The 23,366-nt window shown below is 46.3% G+C and overlaps 1 protein-coding gene across 1 annotated transcript in view; it reads right to left on the reverse strand.

Moving 5' to 3' along the window:
- Nucleotides 1–22,674, reverse strand: part of LOC308141205 (myosin-9-like) — a 66,050-nt gene extending 43,376 nt beyond the window's left edge. The window contains 1 exon segment of the mRNA XM_080511272.1: nucleotides 22,276–22,674. The gene's annotated coding sequence lies outside the window, so the exon portion shown is untranslated.
- Between the last annotated feature and the right edge of the window lie 692 nt (nucleotides 22,675–23,366).

A 23,366-nucleotide genomic window follows, 5' to 3' on the forward strand; every position in this document is an offset into this window, starting at 1 on the left:
TCTCTCTATATATAACTCTCTCTATGGCTCTCTCTCTCTCTATAGCTCTCTCTCTATATATATATATAACTCTCTCTCTATGGCTCTCTCTCTCTATGCTCTCTCTCTATATATAGCTCTCTCTCTCTATAGCTCTCTAAAACTCTCTCTCTCTCTCTCTCCAGCTCTCTCTCTCCCTTCTCGTCCACACACAGAGGAGTGTGAAGTACTGCCACCAGGTTACTTCTTGTAGAGTACTCTAAAGTACTCTGAAGTACCGGCCCTGGATGACGCTACGTAAACTACTGCTGTGATTCACCACGTTCATTGTTTATCATCTTGGCCAACAACCGCTTCTCTTTCATACGTGTGATTTGAAACTCTCTGAAAACAAAACAACAAACAATAGACATTGTTTGCTAATCGAGAGTGGAAACATTTAAATTTGACACCATTGCTGACATCTTTTATTTTGTTGATTTGAACACACGCTGCATTATATTGTTTAGTTTTTTTTTGTGAATGTAAAGAGTTTTGTGTCACTGCACAAAAAGAAAGGTTGAAATGTTCAGAGGTCAGTGACTTACCACGGAGAAATCATGATTACATGATGTGTAACACCAACTTAATCACCAAATCAATTAATGGATTAAAAAGGTTCATTTGATTCTGTTTAAAAGATGAAACAAAACAGGTGAAATTACCTCAAGTCATAAATGTCCAGAATCCCAAAATGGTCACGTCTCATTACAAAAAGACTTCCTGATCCTCACGTGACGCTTTCAGGGTCTATTTCTTAATATTATTGTCACAATTAGTTAACAACTTCAAAAAGAAAGCTCTTTTAATGTCAGGTTTTGGTATTTAAGTGGCGCTAGAAGACTGAAATGGTTCACAAGTTATTTAGTGTCTAAACTCCAGCTGGAACTAACAAAAGTGAGAAAGTGTTAAAGCATCACGGCTCCCATGTCTCCCCGAGCCGCTGCTCCGTCCTCCGTGTGCTGGACACGGAGACACGGAGACCCGGAGACGTCCTCAGAGAACCCGCTCTGGAGACGTTTGCCAGATTTTAACGGGGTCGTGTCTGTTCCGGCACATCGACCCTGATCTGTGAGAAAGAAGGCACCGCCATTCTTCTCATGACCCCGTCCTCTCTCCGTCCTCCATCAACACCCCGGCAGGCTGACGTCCCCCCCCTGTCCCCCCTCCGTCCCCCCCCCGCCGGACAGACCCCATCCTGCAGCAGAATTAGTCCTGCTCAACTCTCAGCTGGATACAAACCTCCTCCTCTTCCTTTTCACCAGCCCCCCCTTGTTTATCCAGTCTTTTCAGGGTCACATTCCTTCCATACTCTCCCTTTATCAGGGAGAAACTGTGAGTAAAGGCATTCCACACATTTTTCTCCTCCATCCTTGAAGCCCCTCCTCCTCCTCCTCCTCCTCCTCCTCCTCCTCCTCCTCAAATCTTCATCAGACCTGGTCTCTGGTCACTTCCTGTTTTCAAACTCCATTATTTCCCTCAACTCTTCAGGTAACGCCAGTGTCACCTGGTGTCTATCAGCCACTCTGACCACCCAGCTGGATTGTTACTATGGTGACTGTCAAAATAAAAGCACCAACTTGGATTGTTAATACGGTGACTGTCAAAATAAAAGCACCAAGTTAGATTGTTATTACGGTGACTGTCAAAATAAAAGCAACTAGTTGGATTGTTAATACGGTGACTGTCAAAATAAAACTACCAAGTTGGATTGTTATTACGGTGACTGTCAAAATAAAACTACCAAGCTAGATTGTTATTACGATGACTGTCAAAATAAAACCACCTAGTTGGATTGTTATTACGATGACTGTCAAAACAAAACTACCAAACTGGATTGTTATGACGATGACTGTCAAAATAAAACCACCTAGTTGGATTGTTATTACGATGACTGTCAAAATAAAACTACCAAACTGGATTGTTATGACGATGACTGTCAAAATAAAACTACCAAACTGGATTGTTATCACGATGACTGTCAAAATAAAACTACCTAGTTGGATTCTTATTACGATGACTGTCAAAATAAAACCACCTAGTTGGATTCTTATTACGATGACTGTCAAAATAAAACTACCTAGTTGGATTGTTATTATGATGACTGTCAAAATAAAACTACCAAACTGGATTGTTATCACGATGACTGTCAAAATAAAACTACCTAGTTGGATTGTTATTACGATGACTGTCAAAATAAAACTACCTAGTTGGATTGTTATTATGATGACTGTCAAAATAAAAGCACCAAGTTGGATTCTTATTACGATGACTGTCAAAATAAAACCACCTAGTTGGATTGTTATTACGATGACTGTCAAAATAAAACCACCTAGTTGGATTGTTATTACGATGACTGTCAAAATAAAACCACCTAGTTGGATTGTTATTACAGCAACAGAACACAGAGAGGGAGTCATGACACTCTGAAAACCACCATGTTATTGTCAATCTACTCGTATAGATCTATTTACTCCAGTCAGGGTGTGTTTTCCCGTCCCGTCACCCAAAACACAAAAGTTTAGCACTTTTACTTGAAAGCGTTGCCGTGTAAACGCGACCGATTAAAATCCTTCAAGCTTTCGTTGTGAGCGAAAGGAGAACAGACTGAACGCAGAGAAATTCCAGAAGCCGTGTGGCTAGCCCCGACCCATAGAACGTAGAACACAGAACACATGTGGAACCACCACAGACCATGTTGGGCCTCAATAACTCCCCACACTGTCCCACTGCCAGGGACCAAGACTCCAGCCCAGCGCACACTTGAACCTGCCGGAGTGTTGTGTTTACGCCACAATATACAAAGTTCTCTTCAGCACGCTGGAGGAACAGGCAGAGAAAATAAACCCTCGCGTACGCTAAATAAATACTTGAAGTTTTTAAGTTACAAGATCGCAAAGCTTGTATTCAACAAAATAGTTTACAGAGAAAACCAAGTGAAGTGAGGAGTCTCACCTCACCGTCGTCACAATTTCAATTCAACTTTATTTATAGAGCAGCACAGACAACTAACTGGAAATCAAGGTGATCCGATTTTTATTGATTTCAACCAGTTTCTTGGTAACGCAATCTTTAATTTCGGGCGGATAAATTAATCTTAAGACAGAAACAGGCATATTGTGCCAACATATTTGTGTAACAGTTGCATTAATTCAAAAAAATTTAACATTTATTTTTCTACTTGTGTACTTGTATGTTCTCGTTTCATATGGGCCTATGTCGGCAATAAAGATCATATATCAGCACGGTTACTTAACAAGAGCGCCTTTTCATGAGGACGTCAACAAACCAGCTCCATTGTTGTGCTGCATTTGCCCAGAAACGATCCCGTCAGTGTTTGCAAAACATATATGCAAATACATATTAGCTTTGAAATCCATTTGAACGCAACTAAAAGCCCAAAAAATATAACGATGCAACACCACAAATGAGAAAATACACTTGTTTACCCTCAAGATGCCTTCAGCAGTAACCAGTTGCTGCTGCATACGTGTGATTTAAAGAGCAAAACAAGCGTCCTGTAATGTGTGGACACATCTTTTGTCATTGTGGATCGTGAATTACATGTTCAGAAGGGTCACACCCAGGATGAGCTCCTGTCACGGTGCCAAGGTTCACCCACCGCTTCTTTTATTATCACCTGAAGCGGGGCGGAGTCGCGTTTTCAAAAAAGTTCCTCTGGCGCTGCAGAATATGAGGAAGTTGCACTGCGGGGATGACGGACCGCCGCGTTTAACCCCCCCAGAGTCACGATCCCTGGCCGTGGGTCATGAGATCCAGGCGGCGGCAGGACCTGCTTCATGCAAGTTTGACCTTAAAAGAAGGAAAAACCAGTGAAACGGCACTGCAGAAATGACAGGAATCCTCTGATGTGTGCCACAGCCGGAGTGACACACATTACCCTGACACACTTCAAACTGCCGCTCCCGAGAGCCTAATGAGGGCTAAAATTACCACCACGTGGTTATTCTAGTACAACGAGCACCGTTCTACATGGAAAACAGAGAGAAGGAGCCAAGTAAAGCGCCTCCTGGATGTTGACTTGACATTGAAATGAAGCAGAAACACCCTTTAGCCCGTCTTTTATTCCTCCGGCTTCAGGTCTGTTTGCTGCTTCTTGTGCCAAGTCTGCCATAATCCGGTAACCCCCCCCCCCCCCGACGGCGCTCGCTATCTGTGCTGCCGAGAACCACTTACGGCCAGATTAGCTCATCTCGATACTCACAGCAGCAGTTATTCATTAACCGGATGCATGGCAGGTTTTAGGACACACACACACTTCCTGAAACCAGCCCGATTGTTTAATCAAACGTGACGGACGGACGGTTCCTGGATTATTAGACAGTCCCGTGGAGGGAGAGGCCAGAGTGTGGCTGCAAACAGAGGAGGAGGCGCAGCAGCTTGGATTTCCACAGACACACTGAGGAGTAGAGGGAAAGTGAGGAAGCTGCAGGAACCCGGACCGTCCCTCCGTCCCTCCGTCAGACCCTCATTCCTTTCCGCCTCAACAAGCGCTCCCCGAGTTACAGTAAAAACCAGGAGCCGTGACGACGTCCGCCGCAGCCTGACCATGTAGAGTCAAAGCCCCGCGGCTCCAGATGAGGACGAGGACTCGGGCACCAGATGTGCCGCTGACCGGCCCAGTGGCAGGATTATTAATAGAACCACTGCAGAGTCAATAGTGTCACACAGGCTCTGCACGTGCAGTGGACAGGTCACACCATTGACACTGTTCACTGGGGGGGGGCTTCTGCCCCGGGGGTCATTAGAACCCCATATTATTCAATAATTAATATGCCTCTAACCTGGAAGGGTCCCGTCGTAACCATGTAATAAGGAGCACTATGAACACGACTCAACACCAGGCTTCAGGACATGGAGTACACATGTCAGGCCTTTAGGGGCGCTGTGACTCAAACATACCAAAACCACAGAAGAAGACAGAACAGAAATTTACATTCCTGCTCATAAACCTGTATATAACTCTAGTTCTATAGGTCTATGGCCCTGCTCTTCCTGCTGCTAGCGTCAGGAGCTTCTAGTTCTATATGTCTATGGCCCTGCTCCTCCTGCTGCTAGCGTCAGTAGCTTCTAGTTCTATAGGTCTATGGCCCTGCTCCTCCTGCTGCTAGCGTCAGTAGCTTCTAGTTCTGTAGGTCTATGGCCCTGCTCCTCCTGCTGCTCGCGTCAGTAGCTTCTAGTTCTATAGGTCTATGGCCCTGCTGCTCGCGTCAGTAGCTTCTAGTTCTATAGGTCTATGGCCCTGCTCCTCCTGCTGCTAGCGTCAGTAGCTTCTAGTTCTGTAGGTCTATGGCCCTGCTCCTCCTGCTGCTAGCGTCAGTAGCTTCTAGTTCTGTAGGTCTATGGCCCTGCTCCTCCTGCTGCTCCTGCTGCTAGCGTCAGTAGCCTCTAGTTCTATAGGTCTATGGCCCTGCTCCTCCTGCTGCTAGCGTCAGTAGCTTCTAGTTCTGTAGGTCTATGGCCCTGCTCCTCCTGCTGCTAGCGTCAGTAGCTTCTAGTTCTGTAGGTCTATGGCCCCGCTCCTGCTGCTACCGTCATTGGCTTCTAGTTCTATAGGTCTATGGCCCCGCTCCTCCTGCTGCTAGCGTCAGTAGCTTCTAGTTCTATAGGTCTATGGCCCTGCTCCTCCTGCTGCTAGCGTTCACAGCTTCTAGTTCTATAGGTCTATGGCCCTGCTCCTCCTGCTGCTAGCGTCAGTAGCTTCTAGTTCTATAGGTCTATGGCCCTGTTCCTCCTGCTGCTAGCGTCAGTAGCTTCTAGTTCTATAGGTCTATGGCCCTGCTCTTCCTGCTGCTAGCGTCAGGAGCTTCTAGTTCTATAGGTCTATGGCCCGACTCCTCCTGCTGCTAGCGTCAGTAGCTTCTAGTTCTATAGGTCTATGGCCCTGCTCCTCCTGCTGCTCGCGTCAGTAGCTTTTAGTTCTATAGATTATGGCCCTGCTACCTCCTGCTGCTCGCGTCAGTAGCTTCTAGTTCTATAGGTCTATGGCCCTGCTGCTCGCGTCAGTAGCTTCTAGTTCTATAGGTCTATGGCCCTGCTGCTCGCGTCAGTAGCTTCTAGTTCTATAGGTCTATGGCCCTGCTCCTCCTGCTGCTAGCGTCAGTAGCTTCTAGTTCTGTAGGTCTATGGCCCTGCTCCTCCTGCTGCTAGCGTCAGTAGCTTCTAGTTCTGTAGGTCTATGGCCCTGCTCCTCCTGCTGCTAGCGTCAGTAGCCTCTAGTTCTATAGGTGTATGGCCCTACCCCTCCTGCTGCTAGCGTCAGTAACTTCTGCAGCTCCACTGGAGTTTTTAGTCCCTGATTGTTGTGGTTATTTGATGACATCACAGACCGTGGGGGGGGTTAACTCATCTTTTTTTCCACAGATGATTGTCTTTGTGGTCTTTCATGAGCCGGGGTTTTAGAATTTCCCCACTCTGGGACCCGTGTTCAAAACAACCTGTTTTCACACTTCTAAAACCACCTCATGTGGACGACAGGCCAGAAACATCTGGTTTGAAATGAAACTTGCCATGAAACTTGGGTCAGAGCTATCAGACCAGCCTCCAAAAACACCCAGAATGCAACAGGAGGAGGTTTTTTTAGACACTTTACTGTATTTTGCAAAAGAATTAAAATTAAAATTGGCTTTATGTTGAGATTGTCGTCTTTTCTGTTACCAATTCATGTGGTGAAAATACATTTTTATTACATACATGCTGCGACACAAACAAAGAATAAAAATAAAGGCTAACGTGGCGCTATTCTTACAGTCCAGGACGCTAAACATGAAATTAGGCTATTTGCAGAAAATAAACATGTTTGACATTGCTGACTTATAGAGCCACTTTGAGATTTATGTAAAGTGAAATATAATAAAAATGAACTACTATTATTAAGGATCAAGCATTTCAGTTTTTAAGGGTACTATAAAAGAACTGCAAGATTCCGTATAAGGGAATCTTTGAAATGTGTCAGTTTTACCAGATGACTTTATGAAGGCAGGCAGATTCAACACGTCAGCAGAATGTTGAATGTAGTGTAAAGGCAACCAGATCCACAGAGAACCGACCTATTAATGCATCACCTGGAAGACCAAGATCAAGGAATGCATTATTTTTAGTTTCAATTCAGGAGAAAGGAAGCAGATCCTGAACCTGATCCCACTGACCTGATTTTCATGACAACGTTGTAAAGTGAGGGAGAAGAAGCGTGGAGCTGAACAGGGTTAGAAAGCTGGGCATGGTAAAGAGTCAGTCAAAACTCATTATGGGCTCGACACTCTCTCTCCCAGCCAGGAAGGGTGGAGCGAGGGGGGGGGGCAAGAGGAAATGACAAACCGAGAAAACTATTTTGCCATTTGTGGAACTTGTGTGCGAGTCTTTCAGGGAGGAGGAAGAGGAAGAGGAGGAGGAGGAGGAAGAAAGGTGGCGGTTTCCCCGAGTACCCGCTGAGCCGAGCTCCGAGGGCCGAGGAGTGAATTAAAAGCTCCGGCTGGAAAAATAACTGCGCCGCACGTCGGGTCCACATCACTTTCCACGTTGCTTTTCACATTCCTGCCCCGACCGGGATCCAATTTCACGGCGCTGCTCGCTGCCACCCTCCGCTGGGCTTTACGAGGCCCTCGGCACATCACCCTCACCAGCACAACGCAGGACTTTGCCCCCTGGCCGGTTCGGGACTTTGCTCCCTGGCCGGTTCGGGACTTTGCTCCCTGGCCGGTTCAGGACTTTGCCCCCTGGCTGGTTCAGACAACTTCCGATCATCCCAACGTGGACATTAACAGAACGTAACGTCATGGTTAGCGTTGGGTTGGTTAGCGTTGTACGTGTTTAAGTGCAGCAGCCAGGAATCACTTTTTCCTTGGTAATCTGATTTATTTAAAAAGTTTCCCCTTTGGAAAGAATATTGTCCCCTGAAAGAAATTACTCAGAATCTGACAGTTTCCACCATTTAAAACCAGTTGCGTGATGTTTGAGAGCGAGGAACCAGAGGTCTACCCTCCAGTGTCGTTAATCTTCCAAAACTAGTCTTTTTTTTCCCAGCAGGACTTTGCGAGTTTAAATCGTCTCAGATGAATGTAATGCCGCTGTTCCACCGCAGTACGTGGTGGAGCTTGGCAGCATGCAGGTCACGGTACGGCAGAGCGCACCCAGGACCTACTCCGTCTCTGGTCCCACCACAGGAAGTAGGGTGAATGTAGGTAAATGTAGGTAAATGTAGGCGGGGTTGTGAACGACAGACGCTCCAGTGAAGAACATGGAAGCAGCCGGCGGCCGTCAAGTGGTTCTCAGGTTCAACTTTCTCATGGTGAACAGCAGCGTCCAGCTCCTGCTGAAGCTCCGCCCCCTTTTCCTGAGAGGAGCGACACAACGTCACGGTCTTTTAATGACCTCGTGATGTTGTGTCACACCGACGTGCCAATAAACCAGTTAGATCAACCAGTGAACACAAAGCGGTGCATGTAAACAACAACGGAGGATTACGGACGATGAAATAATTAAATATTGTTTATTGTACAAGTCCAGAGTGACGGTCGTCACGACCAATCAGCTCCTCCTCACAGACCAGTTCCTCGGTACCTCAATGGAGGAGTAGTGGTAACTTGTACCTGGTGGTCGTGCTTTCTCTCTGTACCCTCCACAACTTTTCAGTCGGATCGCGTGAAACCCGTCCCGCCCCGCGACAGGAAGTGCTGTGGAATCACTCCTTTAGTGGCCGGCCATTGACGCCGCCATTTCCAAGCAGCGTCAGTCTCATTCCCACGCCACCACCTCGTCATTCAAAGCAACTTGCGTTTCGCCCAAAAGGTACATCAACACCATGGTAACTGGAGCCAGACTTGAACCAACGCTGCGACAATGAGCCCCCATGGGGAAGTTGTGTGTTCACCTTGCCGTTGTCGAGCGTTGCATGAATAACTCTGTTTGAAGTCATTACTCTCAACCCAAAGTTAGAAGTTTCCCGCAGAGCATGAAATCAGGTCATGTATTGCAGTTCGTTTATTTGGTGATAAATCGACAATACTTGGAATATTCATGTAAAACGCATGCTGCACTATTCAGGGGCGGCGTCACAAGAGCTACAGAGCCGCCGTTATGGCGGAACATGAGGACAACAGGAGTCTCGCTGATCATGAGCAAAAGTTGAAACCCCACGTCCAAAAGCCTCTTTCCTCTCAGCATGACCTCAAAATACACTGCAATACAAAGAGGAAACAACATTTTAATCCCAACTTGCAATGAACCGTAGTGCTGGAACGTGATTTTCAGATCCAGGTAAGAGATGGAGTTTAGCCTCCAGATTTCAAACACTTCAAAGCAACAGAGTGATGTAATAAAGAGGATTACGCTCGGTGAGTCCATGTGCCTCTGTGGGGTTCCAGTTCAGAGGAGAAACTCCATTCAAGAGGTAAATATTTGGGCTGCTACGCGTGTCAATTGCGTATCAAATCCACAGAACTCTTGGTCTTTCCAGTGAATCGTTTTCAGAAACGGGGAAGGCAACTTCCTGTTTAACAGACTGGAGGAAGCAGCCGAGGCCAGGTCACAACACTTTCATGGTTTTTACATGGAAATACACAAACGTAGTGGCATTTCCATTAATCCAACCAGTTCTCTGTGAAATGAGAGACCGCAACCAAATCACAGCCCTCGTCTGGAGCCGGTTCTATAGAGCCGGTTCTGTAGGAGGTTTGAACGCACGCCCAGTGACAAGTGAGGGCAGACAATTTGAAGAAGGGCGTTGTTCTGACAAACCGCATCATTTCCAGGGTCAGAGGACAAATTCCACGTCTGTCATTCAAGCAGCTTCCCTTCCCAGCCTGCCGAGAGGACGAGCGCCTGCCTCCGTGACGCAGCGCGGCGGCGCTGTGTTGACCGAGAGCTAATGGACGGCCGGTTACATAAGCCTGTTCACACACAGCGTGCAGAAGGGAGTACACGCACACACACACATTTCTCTCCGTCAGCAGTCATTTCTCTTACCAGGAATGTGGCTCCGCCACAGATCAACTATTCACTCTGGAGACGGTTCATCTGGCCTCACCTCCGTCACCCTCCCCGGATCATTCACCCTTTATCACCGGTTATCTGCGCCCCGGGGCCACGCCCTCCTCCTTCCGAACAGACGACGCCAAGCGGCCCCGTCTCAACCGACGGCGCGTTGGAGCTGCAAGCAACTCCCCGCTCAGAAATCCAGCGTGGACTAAAAACGTCCCAAGAGGAGGAAGAAGGGCAGAATCCCTTTCAAAGTCCATCGAGCTAAAAGTCAAGCTTCAGGTGTCACAATCTTAAAACGAGTAACTGCGTCCACACCACACATCTGGACAGTCCAGTTCACAAGCTGTGCTTCACCTCCGTCACCTCATCACACCTCAACCTCTGTCCAATCACTTCACTTCTATTAACCTTTTATGAAAGGTAACAGACTAAAAAACAAGACTTATAGAGGTAATTAAACATAATGCACAGTATTGCAGGAACTTGAGAACCCCCCCCCCAATCCCCAAATTACACTGGCACAGGAAGTACTTTTGTAAGGGAAGTGAGCCACCCACTACAAACAAAACTATATATAATAGAATACAAATTATAATGATCATACTAACTACATCAGGGGGGTCAAACATGCGGCCCGGGGGCCAGAAGCGGCCCGCCAGAGGATCTAATCCGGCCGCCATGTGAATTTTTTTTATATATTTTAGTATAAAAATGAACTGACAGAGGATCTAAAAACACCAGATTGGCAAAAATGACATTTAAAACCACTCTTGGTCAGAATTTGACCCCCGACATTAATGCATCTGTGGAGGTCACATGACGCAACGCCTTTCACAATAAAACAATGAGTCCAACTTGTGTGATGTGAGACTTTAGACATGTAAACTCAAAAAAAATGTCTAGATGATGACAAATTGTTTTAATCCTGAATAAAAATATAATATCCAGATACAGGTGACTGAGGGTTTTTTTTGTTGCAAATATAATAATATCTGATTAACTTTAATTTGTAAATTTCAGAATAGAATGGCAAATTCCTTGCAGTTACAAAAGGATGAAAAGAAGGAAAGACTTTGACATTTGTCCATATCTGCAGTTTAATGTGATGTTTGACTTGTTGGGCCTCCAGAGGTCAGGTCAGGTTGATGTGGCTCCTCAACTGGAATCAGTTTGACGCCCCTGAACTACATAAATATATAAATAATAGAAAAGTATAAAAAATAATAAAAGCATAAAAAAATAGAACTGAATGAATAGAAAGGAGAAGATGGGGGATTATTGTGGGCTCAATGACGCAAAATAAGACTAAACAAGCTGCCGTTTTCCAAAACATGTGAGCGCCGCCTCCGACACACTGAACTCTTCTCATTCTAACATGGACATGACATTGGTGAGCCTCTGACCGCAAGGCGCGGCATTGTTGGATTTCCTGAAGAGTAACAGACGACGCCTGGCTGGAAGAGACGTGACTTATGATGCCCAGCTGGGTGTTAGAAACCCAGGCCAGTGTTCAGGAAGCCCAACTGTCGCCGTGTGTGAGGAGACGAGTCCTTCAACTCATAGCTTTAGGACGTGGTGAACGTTCACCAACATTTATGAGTGACGGTCAAAAGAAAGCCATTTTTTTTTTTTTTTTTTTTTACTATAGTATGTTTATTGTACTTTATTCTACACTTTTCCCCCCATCATAGTTATTTTCCTTGTATTTCATCTTACTGTATATTTTGCTCCTCTTAGAACTTATTATACTTTATTATAGTTTGTGATTTTTATCTTATTTTTAGTCCTATTTTTCCCCCATTTACTTCATGTCTTTCCTACTCATGAGTCCTTAAGAGCAGAATGTAACAAGTACATTTCTCCTTGGTGATCAATAAAGGCTTACCTTATCTTATCTTATCTTATATCTCATATTAGGTCCAGAATCCTAATAGAAAAAAAGACTTCAAGAGTAAAGCTTCAACAATGTAGGTCAGTAAGTTTTATATCATTCATTGTGTCTTATTTGAGGTTTTAATGAGTGCAATATGATTTAAATCCATCAATACTGGATTTTAATGCCTCAAAACAGAGAGCAGAACCATAAACTGAGGTGAGCTCCGGGTCCTTGCGGCAAAATCCAAAGTCTGGACAAGTTATTTGTCATTTCCTGGTACCGTCTGGCTCGGTAACAACCCCCACAGGTGTGTGTTTACATTGTTCTCACAAAGCTAAAACCCCGTGCAATCACTTCTCAAGTTCTACAAGTGAATCTATCAAACTTCTATATATAGTGATCTGTCGCGATCTTCATCACATGTACTCTGCCACAACAAAGAACTTTAAAGTTAACCTTTACACATTACTATGGCACCGTTTTAAGACTGAATGAGCTGAAAGTGGCTCTTGTGTTCCCACACCTCTGGTACATAAGGAGGCTGGATGAAGAAGCTGCTGAGGAGGAGCCTCATACTTGTGGGACAAAAGAACCAAGTGAACACACTAATCTGCCATCAAGCATTTTCAAAACCGCCACCGTCTGTTCAATCTCTCTCTCATAATCAAACATTCCCTCCATGCAGTCATTTCCTGGTATCACATTATGCAACGTTCAAATATTATCTGGAAAGGCAAGCGTGTGACACGGTGGGTAGCGCCAACGAAAGACAGGATCATTAATGCCACTAAACGGTGCAATCTGCCGAGGAGCGTTCAAAGTCCTGCCTTCAGACTCAAAGTCTTCTCTTCATACGAGCAGAGCCAGGGTGCGCTCACTTCCTGGTATTGTCTGCTTCTGGAGAGAGCGTACAGGTGCGTTCTGCGGCGGCAAAACAAAGACCAGCAAAGGAAAGAAAACAAGTAGACGAGCGAGGAAAGGCACACAGAGCGCTGGTGGCAGGAAGGAAACCCTGAGCCCAGTCAGTCTGAAGCGCTCCGGCTGAGGCAACGTAATTATGCTGTTCGTCTCAACCAGAAGGAAAAAATGTCTGGGCAGACCCGAAATAAAAGAGCTCAGAAAAACAAAAAAAGAAGTCGTCCCATTTGAAAGTAGCAACACGCTGGATCTATATACTGCCCAGAGTACGTGCATGTGGTCCAATACTAATGAGTTGTTGATACTCTGGGGGTTAGAAACTCTGTTGTGGATGAAGAAACTCCTACAGCAGCGTTTTGTTCGCGTGAATGAATGTCAGCTGACCGAGGAACTGGGACACACATGACATTAGACCATGACAACCATCGCCGGCTTCAAGAATCACAAGAGGAAAAGGCCCAAAGGTTGTGCTCTGATGAGGAGCCCTTGTGGTTCACAACCTCAATCTGTCCAGTTGGGGAAAAAACCCCAGAACCAAACCTTCACATCAGTACCGTGCCGACGTATTATATACTTATTATATATACTTCACTGATTCTTTACATTAAACTGCTCTTTTTCACAAACTGGTGCGTGGAAACCGCCGGGATCAACAAACCTGCTGTTTTAACACACGTCTGGAGACGCTCAGTCCAAAGTCCTGCGCCATTGTTTCACTCAATGTTTAGAACAGGGGGGTCAAACATGCGGCCCGGGGGCCAGAAGCGGCCCTCCACAGGATCTGATCCGGCCGCCGTGTGATTTTATTTTTTAAAGTATAAATATGAAAAGTGACAGAGGCTGATCTAAAATCACCAGATCGGCAAAAATGACATTTAAAACCGCTCTTGGTCAGAATTTGACCCCCGACATTAATGCATCTGTGGAGGTCACATGACGCGACGCCTTTCACAATAAAGCAACGAGTCCAACTTATGTGAAGTGATACTTTAGACACGTAAACTCAAAACAATTTCCAGATGATGACAAATTGCTTTAATCCTGAATAAAAATATAATATCCAGATACAGGTGACTGAGGATTTTTTTTTTTTGCAAATATAATAATATCTGATTTCCTTTAATGTGTATATTTCAGAATAAGACTGGCAAATTCCTGCAGTTACAAAAGGATCAAAAGAAGGAAAGACTTTGACATTTGTCCATATCTGCAGTTTAATGTGATGTTTGACTTGTTGGGCCTCCAGAGGTCAGAGGTCAGGTTGATGTGGCTCCTCAACTGGAACCAGTTTGACGCCTCTGATTTAGAGAGTTTCCTGCAACGTTCCAACAATGTTCCCCACCATGCTTTTACATTTCTTTACAACATTGTGCCATTACTCTCAGAATTCTCAGCATGGTTCATTAGCGCTCGTTATATATTCATGGTTCCATCATACACGACAGGATATTTAGTCTTTGGACAGGCCAAAGCCTCTCCATTGGTCGCGACTTGGGTTTTTCTTCAACCTGCCATAGTTACATACAATTCATCCAGCTTCCTATAGCACTCCGACAATGTACATTAATTTATCTTCCACGTTCCTCTCAACATTCCCATCATGGCTCATACCAGTTTGAATTCCTTCAACGTCCCTCCCGACAGTGTATTTTGCATTTTTCTTCAACATTTTGGCCCAAATCCCGACTTTCCACCCGTTTTCTCAACATTTCAACCTAATCCCCCCCGACAATGGATTGTGAATGTTTCCAATACTTTGGGTTTAGCTCTAATTTAGAACATATGAATCGTTGTCACTTCTGATTGTGTCGAGTTCATTCAACTGCAGTTCATTCAACCCCCCCCCACCCCCCCCCCCTTTGTCTGATAAGTCTAAATAAAGAGTCTGCAACAGGAAACATGGCCTCCAAACAAGCAGGGGCCATGTTCGCTCAGCATCGCGGGACGTCTGCATTTCATTTGGCCCAGCTTTGGGTGCACAACCCACCCCGGGGGGGCCTCGAGTGTGGACGCCGCCGCTGACACACCGATGCTGGAATGCTGGAACCATCTCTGCAGGAGGGGGGGGGGGGGGGGGGGGGGTCGTAACGACCCCTAGGGAAGCTGTTGCACAATGATTCGTCTGGACTGAATTCAACAATATGACTCAAATGCAACAGGAAATGACAGACGTGTCACCCAGTGTGGTTCAGAGTGTACCGATGTGGGGGGGGTTGTGGGGTGACTCACTCAAGTTCTCCGTAAAGGCAAATTTACGAAACCCCATTTTAAAACATTCTTGATTAAAGTCTCCCAATTGGTGCAGATTTCAAGCATCGACGTCGTTTTGGTTGCAGGAAGGCGATAAAACAAGTGGACACACTTTTGTTATCCAAACTCTGCAACATGTGAAAACATCCTGACAAGACTGCTTCTGTCCACAATGACGCGTGCAAAAATAGAGATTTGAAGTATTTTAAACCAAAAACATCTAAAGTAGTCTTTTATAGATTGTGCAAAACTATGTTATGAAAAAAAAAAGGGGTTTGGGGTTTTTTTCACTAAAATAAGAGTAGGTCAGCTTCAAAATGTCACGCCGGTAATAAACTACTGTGAACTCCTGCATTTATTTAACAAAGCATTCAGAATGTATGAACACAAGATACTGTTTTTAAAAGTGAACAGTTAAAGCCGTTTTGTGGCAACGCTTTGGCAATTCCAGCAACAAAAGCTGAATAAGAAAGTAACGTTCCGACAGTTTAAATGTCACTTCACATGTTTCTGTGCCAGATGTTCTCGTTAACTATTCACGGGTTTTCTACGTGTTTCAACTGGTCACCTAAATACCCGCTGGGTGAAATGTGACAGACTCCAAATTGGCAGTACTTGTTCATTTGGTGTGTCTTTGTGACCAGTGACCATTATTGGTCGATTCCCGTCATATTCCGAACTCAGATTTCCTCGTGGATTTGGTAGAGGTCAACTTCAAGTTCCTTATTATCCCCCGCCGTGGCCGATAGGCCCCGAAGGGGGATCTTGAAACAGTCTCCGTACGTCCGTCCGTTCGAACGTTTCTACCTATATCTCGGCAACCCCTGGGCCCACAGTGACCAAACTTCACATGTGGATACATCTCAGAGGGGGAAGGGATACTATGCTGACCTTGACCTAATTTGCATATTAAGTAGGTCACAGAGTCACGAAGTGCTTAAAAACACATTTTGGGCTCTGGAGGCCTAGGTTTTTGAGCTAGGGCTCTGAAATTTTATACACACATGATACACACTCCAGGGATAACCTCCAGTACACCAAGTGACCTGACCTTGACCTTGAAGATTGGTAGGGTCTGAAGTTTGCTCGTCATGGTTGCACAATACATGTATTTTCATATAAACATTTCTCCTCATTTCTCAGCAGTTCCTGGGCCCACAGTCACCAAACTTCACACATGGACACTCCACCTGGGGAGAAGGGGCACCATCGTGACCATGACCTAATTTGCATATCAGGTCACAGGGTCACTAAGTGCATAAAAACACCTTTTGGGCTCTGGAGACGTATTTTGACATAGCTTATGAAGAAGACCTTTCAGATTCTACATAATTATCTACTAGGACCCATGGAACACCCTCTAGTGTACCAAGTGTGCTGCCTTAGAGCTGGCTTTGTGAGAAAATATAAAGCCCTCCGGCGGGGGATTAGCCGAGCAACGGCCTTCTTGTTTATTACCTGCAGCAGTTCAATGTGTCAAAATGACTGGTTTGAGTCATTTTTAGAGGAATGTAAACGTACTCGTACATTCAACTCCGCTCAAAGGACTGCAGCGCGGATATCAGAATCAGAAAGAATCGACGATAAAACACCTTTAATGAGACAGCCATGTTTTCTGGACTCGTGATGATGTAATGAGGCGGCTCGCTACAAATGCGTTTTTCCAGACTCCATTCCAAGTTCCAAATTTGTAAAAGTCTACAGCGGGATTATAGTAAACATGAGCTATAGATTGTGTGACCACGACTTGGATGAGTGTAATTAGGCCAAACTTGGAGATCAAACATGTTTCTAATACTTATTTCCCACACATCTGTACCAGTACTTTTCCAGCTTCTGTTAATTGTGTTGAAGCATATGATTTGCAGGATCCTTTGTGCGTCTGGCTATCAAAGCATTATTCATGTGGTAATCTCACGCTGTGATTTAATAGCTTCTTGGCAGCAAGCGGCCGATCCGCGATGCGTGGCTCTGATTACTACAGGCGAGAGGAGAGACGCTGCTCCGCCGGACGCCAACACTTGGCACAATGAGAAGCGGGTTTGGGGCGAAAGAACGCTGGCGTTCCGGGCCACTTCGTGCCCGCCGGCTCCGCTCTGACTCCGTGCATTGTTTTCCCCTATTTAAAGTCCTAGTGAAATTAAAATTCCACCTCCAAAACACTCTGGAGTCGCTTCTAGGATCATTTTTATGCTAACTGGCTGAAGGGTAAAATGTTAAAACACGGCAATCTGTGAGAAAATAGCCCATAAACAGGTATTTCCTCTGCTGGGCGGAGCTTCTGACAATAATAGAGTGACATCACGAGTTGTGCACACGCCCAAGTTGTGTTTACATTATGGAGGATCAGAGTTTTGACCACGAAGAGGCTGAATTTAACCATATTTCATCATCATCATCATTTCAAACCCAGTGATTGATGAAGAAGACACAGAAGGTGGTTCTGCCATCGGTGACCCCGTCTGGAACATGTTTGAGGAAGCAGAAGACGCTTCGTCCTCCATTCGTCCTCGTCTCCTCGCCTCAGCAGCCGCCACTTTTCACCTTTGAGGCTTTGAGGCTGCTGACTTTTGGCAGAACGACCGGCTTCCTGGATCCAACATGTCCAAAAGCTTTTCTGACTGCGTGGAATCACTGAAGATAAGTCCAGTTATTACTTGATCGTCTACTAGCCGCCCGAGCTAGCAGCTCCCGCTAGCGGCTAGCCGCTCCCGCCACCCGTGCTCCTTTCCTCCTCTCTGGTCTCTTCCAGGCTCAATCTTTCGTCAAGGCTCATAAAACGCCGACTATAACTTCAAAACACTGTTAAACTTGGATATTTAAGAGGAAACAAGCCGATATAAACACAACAGATGGAGATCTGCACAACTCGTGACGTCACGCCCACGAAGAAGAATTCCCCCGACTTCCTCGGCTGGAGATTAAAAATTCAAATAACTTTGTTATGCAACAACAGTGGTGGGGCAGAGTCGGAGGAGCCTTATAAGTAGTAGCCCAACTATCGTTTTTTGCAAAGTAGTGTGTTACATTTCACTAGGACTTTAAAGCGCCCAATGTTCGGGGACTGAGGAGCAAAGAGACACAACCTGTGTTTCCCCGAGTGGAAACGCGACGACGTGACAGAAACCAAGAGTTCCGGCAGGGCGGCACGTCTGCCGACGCCTGGTGACACAACAGGAAGCAAACATCTGACAGCGCATCGAGGATTAGACTGCATGAAGCGGCGGTTTCAGGCTGCTTGTGTCTCGGAACAAGATGAAGAAAAGGGTAATAATGCCGTGGCGCTGGTGGCCATTGTTGACCCAGAGACACTGTGGTTCTGCAACTCTTCATGACGACGACGTCACAACATCTCCTTCCAGCTGACGTTGAGCCTGTTTACACTCTTTTAAAGTCTGATGTAGGACTGGGCGATTTGACAACCCCCCCCCCCCCAAAAAAAAAAAACCAATCTATGGATCAGAATTTTTCAATTGGGGTTTTTTTTCCTCAATGCACTTAAAAATGACTGCGGACATCAGATATACCATAAAAAGTGCAAAGTCATTGCTGTGATTGTCCTCAGAGCTAACAGACAAATAAACAATCCAAAAATAAAAAGTAAACGAGGCTCCTTCTTTGAAATTCAAGCTTTAACCAGGTTTAAGCTAAAGTGCCCCAGCAATAAGGAATGGTAGAAGGGAACACAAAAAATGCCCCAAAACTGTGGGAAGTAAAAAAAAAACAACAACTTGCAAAATTGTAATCTTTTTTAGTTACAATTTCAACAAATCAATGAAATCTATTTCTTGCCTGAGATGGTTTTTCAAGACTGTGATTGGAGGCTTCAAAGGGCTCTTAATACACATCCTTTGTCTTTTTAAACTGGCCAAAAGTACAAAGTTACCCAACAAGAGCACTCGAAAAACACATTTTCATCCGTTTGATCAAAAAGAAGTCAGGCTTTAGAGGAATTCTTGGCGCCTGCGACACTTTGGTTTGTTTCTCCGGTTGAAAGCCACGGCGACCCCAGCAGGAGCAGCTTTCTGAGGCCATGGGAGCAGTGAAGACTCCCGTCGGGTCAATTTGGTCATTTGTATCAGCGGGTTCCATAAACACAAGCCTCCTGGGCTGGGTTGGACCGTGAGCAACGAGGTTCTCCGAGGCCACGGAAAAGTCCCGTCTGCCCTGGCGCAAGCACCTCGGCGCACCGCTCTGCAATTAGACGACTGGAGCGTCCTGAAGGAGCCCTTCTGGATAATAATCTGTGATGCAATCGCCAAATCTACATGAGCCGTCGGTCCAAAACGGCTTCACCTGAAGGACTTTGAGCCCAAATGTGCCACATTTAGATCGACCCTGCGACGAGTGGGGCCGTTTAAAAGAGATCGCCATCTTCATTAAGCCCGTCTGGTTTGACATCGAGCCGTCGTCTTAATATTTAATACAGGCGAGTAGCATCCTGTTTAAATAAAAATGCTAAATAGGTACACAAATGCATTAGTGCAGATCAATGAGAAGTAATGTCTGTTGAAGACTCAAAGTGACTTGCAATAGTACCGTCACTATAGGACTGGCTCAACTCGCTCCACTGTCAGGAGCTCTTTCACATCAACTGTGGTAATATTAAAAAAAAAAAACAACCCTCAAAATACTCTGTGGAAACTTTAAAATGATCCATATCAGTCCAGCAGAACCAGTAAGGTTGTAAAGGCTCCGGTTGGAACCGCAGAGACGAACAACCAGCGGTGACATGAGATTACCAGGAAGAGAAGTTAACGAGACAAACAACAACCAGAAAGGGATGTGAAAGTTTCCTCAACACAAAGTGACACCAGATGGTCACAAGAGAGATGCACAGTTTACACAAGGAGACAAAAAGACAAACAGTTTACACAGAATAAAGACACAGAACGTTAACAGAGACATGAAACGCTCCAACCGGCAAGAGAAAGAAAGGAGAAATTATGGGAGAGATGCAAGGCAGCCTCATGTAGACACGACATGCCCTCAGTGCTTCATGGAATATATATATATATAACAAAAGTCACGCACATGGGGGGGTGGGGGGGGGGCTGTTGACTCATGTGCCGCCTCCGAGTCACATACTCATCAAAAATAAGACGTACATAAGATTCACAATGCAAAATGAACAGTGAATAACACATATCTTATATATTGTGAGGGTTGTCTCATGACGTGCCCCTGGCTGAGCGGCAGAATCACAAGAAACACGCAAGTTACCCACAAATGGAGGTACTTAAAGAGGAGAGAAGAGGTTGATCTGCAAACAGATGCAAATAGTATTGTGCGTTTGAGGTGTGGCAGCCGTTGCTTCGCCATCACCCCGTCACTAATGGACTGATAATTATCTAAACCAGGAGAAGGAAAAACAAAATACACGGATGTGTCCACAGTTAGCTACCGAATAGACCAAATGTTTTCAACAAATGCAACATGGCCTATCAGACATACAGACTGAGGGCCAGAAGGAAAATGCAAGAAGCTCCAACCCAGCCCCCAAGTTGGACTGTTATTACAGTGACTGTCAAAATAAGAGTACTAAGTCCAGGAGAATATGGATTGGAAGCCACGATGGGGGAAACTTTGTTCTTATTGTCAATCTACAGCCTACATGAGCAGAAGCAGCCTCTCTGCGATCTCCATGGAGTTTTACCAAAAAAAATGGTTTTCCCCTCCGTTTACGCAATGTTGCGTTTTCAGTGGCTCTGAGCAGGACCCCGAAAACTCAATAAAAGTTTTATGTTTTCACTGGACATTATGTAAACGGGTCATTAGCCTCACTGTCAGGGCGAGTTTGTAACAACATGCATAATGCAACAGCCACAGGAGGATTTAAAACTGTATTTTACATCATTAAAAACTGCTTTATGATCACATTTGCTTCATCTTCAGTAGACATTTTGTTTTGTAAAAATATTGACATTGCCGCTGCACCACAAAGAATAACTTCATAATTTAAACCTAAAAGTCTTTATAGCACCACTTTACCGTCCAGCAAACTCGAGGTGAAATTGGGTCAGATGTGACCCCTGGCTGAAAAAGTGTTTTCTCTATGCTCATCTTTCTGCTGTGTCATGAATCCAAAAAGATCCAGACTTTCAGCAAAGACATGCAAATGTTCCCAGATTCTGTTTTTCTGGGGCTGTTGTGGGTATAGAGAGGGCCTTTTCCACAGCCTGAGCCCCGGGGCCCTGAAAGTGTCCTGCTCCGGCCCTGGCACAAACTCGCGCTGATGTCCGAGTTTGATCCAGGCAGGCGGAGAGGAGTCCCGGTGACCTTAATCCCGCTCAGGTTACCGGACAGGCCGCAGAAAAAGCACATGGACACCGAAGGACCGTGCAGATGTGATTGAACAGGGGCGGAAAAAAGCTGCGGAACGGATTTTTTTTTTAACAGTCTACCGGTGCGGGGTGACGTCATGTGGCCACACACAGCGCGTGTCTGTCTGAGACGCGCGCGCGCGCGCACACACACACACACACACACGCACACACACACACACAGACACACACACACACAAAAGTTACCCTCACGTTAACCGAGATCCACCGGGATCGAACCCGCGACCCGGAGCGCAAACTGTGGCACCCCGTGTTTCAGGTTAACTTGTTCCCCTGCTACCTGGTGGCCGACTTCCTTTAGCGTCTCTGCTAGTTACAGCAGATGTTAAAATAAGACTCGTGAAAGCTCCAACACTTCAAAACTACATTGCAAATGCCATGAAAAGCCGTTCGCCAGCACAGTTGCGGGTTTCTTTTGTAACATGTGCGGTTCGCAGCGGTAACGACGGACACTATAGGAAGTCCGTCACCAGTTAACGGGGAAACCAGTTGTTCCGAAACACCGGCCTCCTCCTCAGCCTCGCGCAACTCATTCAAGCGAATCACTTCCTGCCCCTGGCCGTTATGACTCTCAGTTTCAAGTCCCAGTTCACGGACCGCACGCAGACCCCAGAGCTAAAGGAAATATAGTCTGGTTCGTGAAGTATTCGTAAGCGCGAATAAAAGCGTTTTTTTTTTTAGCCGGCCCGGAGGTCCCGCTCCCCCGCCCCGCCGCTCCGCCCTGCCCGGGGCGGCAGCGGCGGAACGGCGGCCGCGTTTCCTGGTTCATTCACTGCACTTGCTCCACTTTGCCCGAGTTCAGGGGGGGAAATAACACCAACAAGCGGGTCTGGGGGAGGGGGAGGGGGGGGGGGGGGGGGGGTAGTTTACCTGCTTTGTGAAGGTGCAGGAAGCCTTTGGGAACAAGTCGAGCCGGGATGTGTCAGTCAGCGTCGCCGCGCGTCAAAACTTCTTCCAGCAGCTCCGCGCAGAGTTCAGGCTAAACTACCGAGCTTCCTCCCTCTCTGTCTCTGCTGGCTCCACACTCGCTCGAGATTTTTTTTTTTTTTTTTTTTTTTCTTCTAGCTGGCTTCCTTCTGCCCTCCCCTCTTCCTCTGGCTGCTCGCTGGTTCGCTGCGCAGCCCGCCGGAGCCCGGGTGCGGTCCAGGATGAGGCGGGTACCGGGGGGCCGTCGTGCGCCCGCCGCGCCTGACCAATCCGCGGCGGAGTTTCGGGTCGCTCCGCACACTTTGGACCAATGACGCTCCGCGGGGGGCGTGTCCGGCGGCAGGGGCGGAGGAGAGGAGGAGCGGTGGGGGCGAACTTGAAAGAGTTGAGGAAGGGGGGGGGGGGGGGGGGGTGCCGATAAAGCGTGTTTAATGAGAGAGGTATGTGCATGCTCAGGATTTTTATGACCATATAAGTACCAGCCGCTCTCAGGATGGAGAGCATCGTCATCCAGGATCTACCTCAATGTGGCCACTGGACGAAAAACAAGGGAAATGTACTTTACTCATCCAGATTAGTCTCGTGTTTCTTCAGCTTGGAGAACGTCCAGTAAACACACAGCTGACGTGAATAAACACAAAAAGGCACCACAGTACAAGCGCATGTCATGTTGGGCGGGAGCGAAAAGGCAAAGGTAGATTAGACCCTGAACAGGTCAGGAGAGCTCGGAGAAGTGGACCTGGGATCTGGAGTTAGCAGGTTTGAATCCCACAGGTTGACCCTTGACCCCAATCAGTGCACACAGCATGGTAGAACCAGGATGTGACAGCGGTGGCGACGACAGCTCGAGTGGTTGTCTCTGAATTGGAATATTGCCTGTTCAATTTCCCCATCTTACATTTGTTGAAGAGTCCTTGAGCAATACGCTGAACCCTGATGTGCTGCAGATCGATGGATCGAGCACCTTTTATGGCATAAAGTGTGACGCACAGTGTGAAACTGTTCGTCACAAGTGTTGGAAAAGGAGTACATAA

Source organism: Blennius ocellaris, assembly GCF_963422515.1.
Source record: "Blennius ocellaris genome assembly, chromosome: 16".
Lineage (NCBI taxonomy): Eukaryota > Metazoa > Chordata > Actinopteri > Blenniiformes > Blenniidae > Blennius > Blennius ocellaris.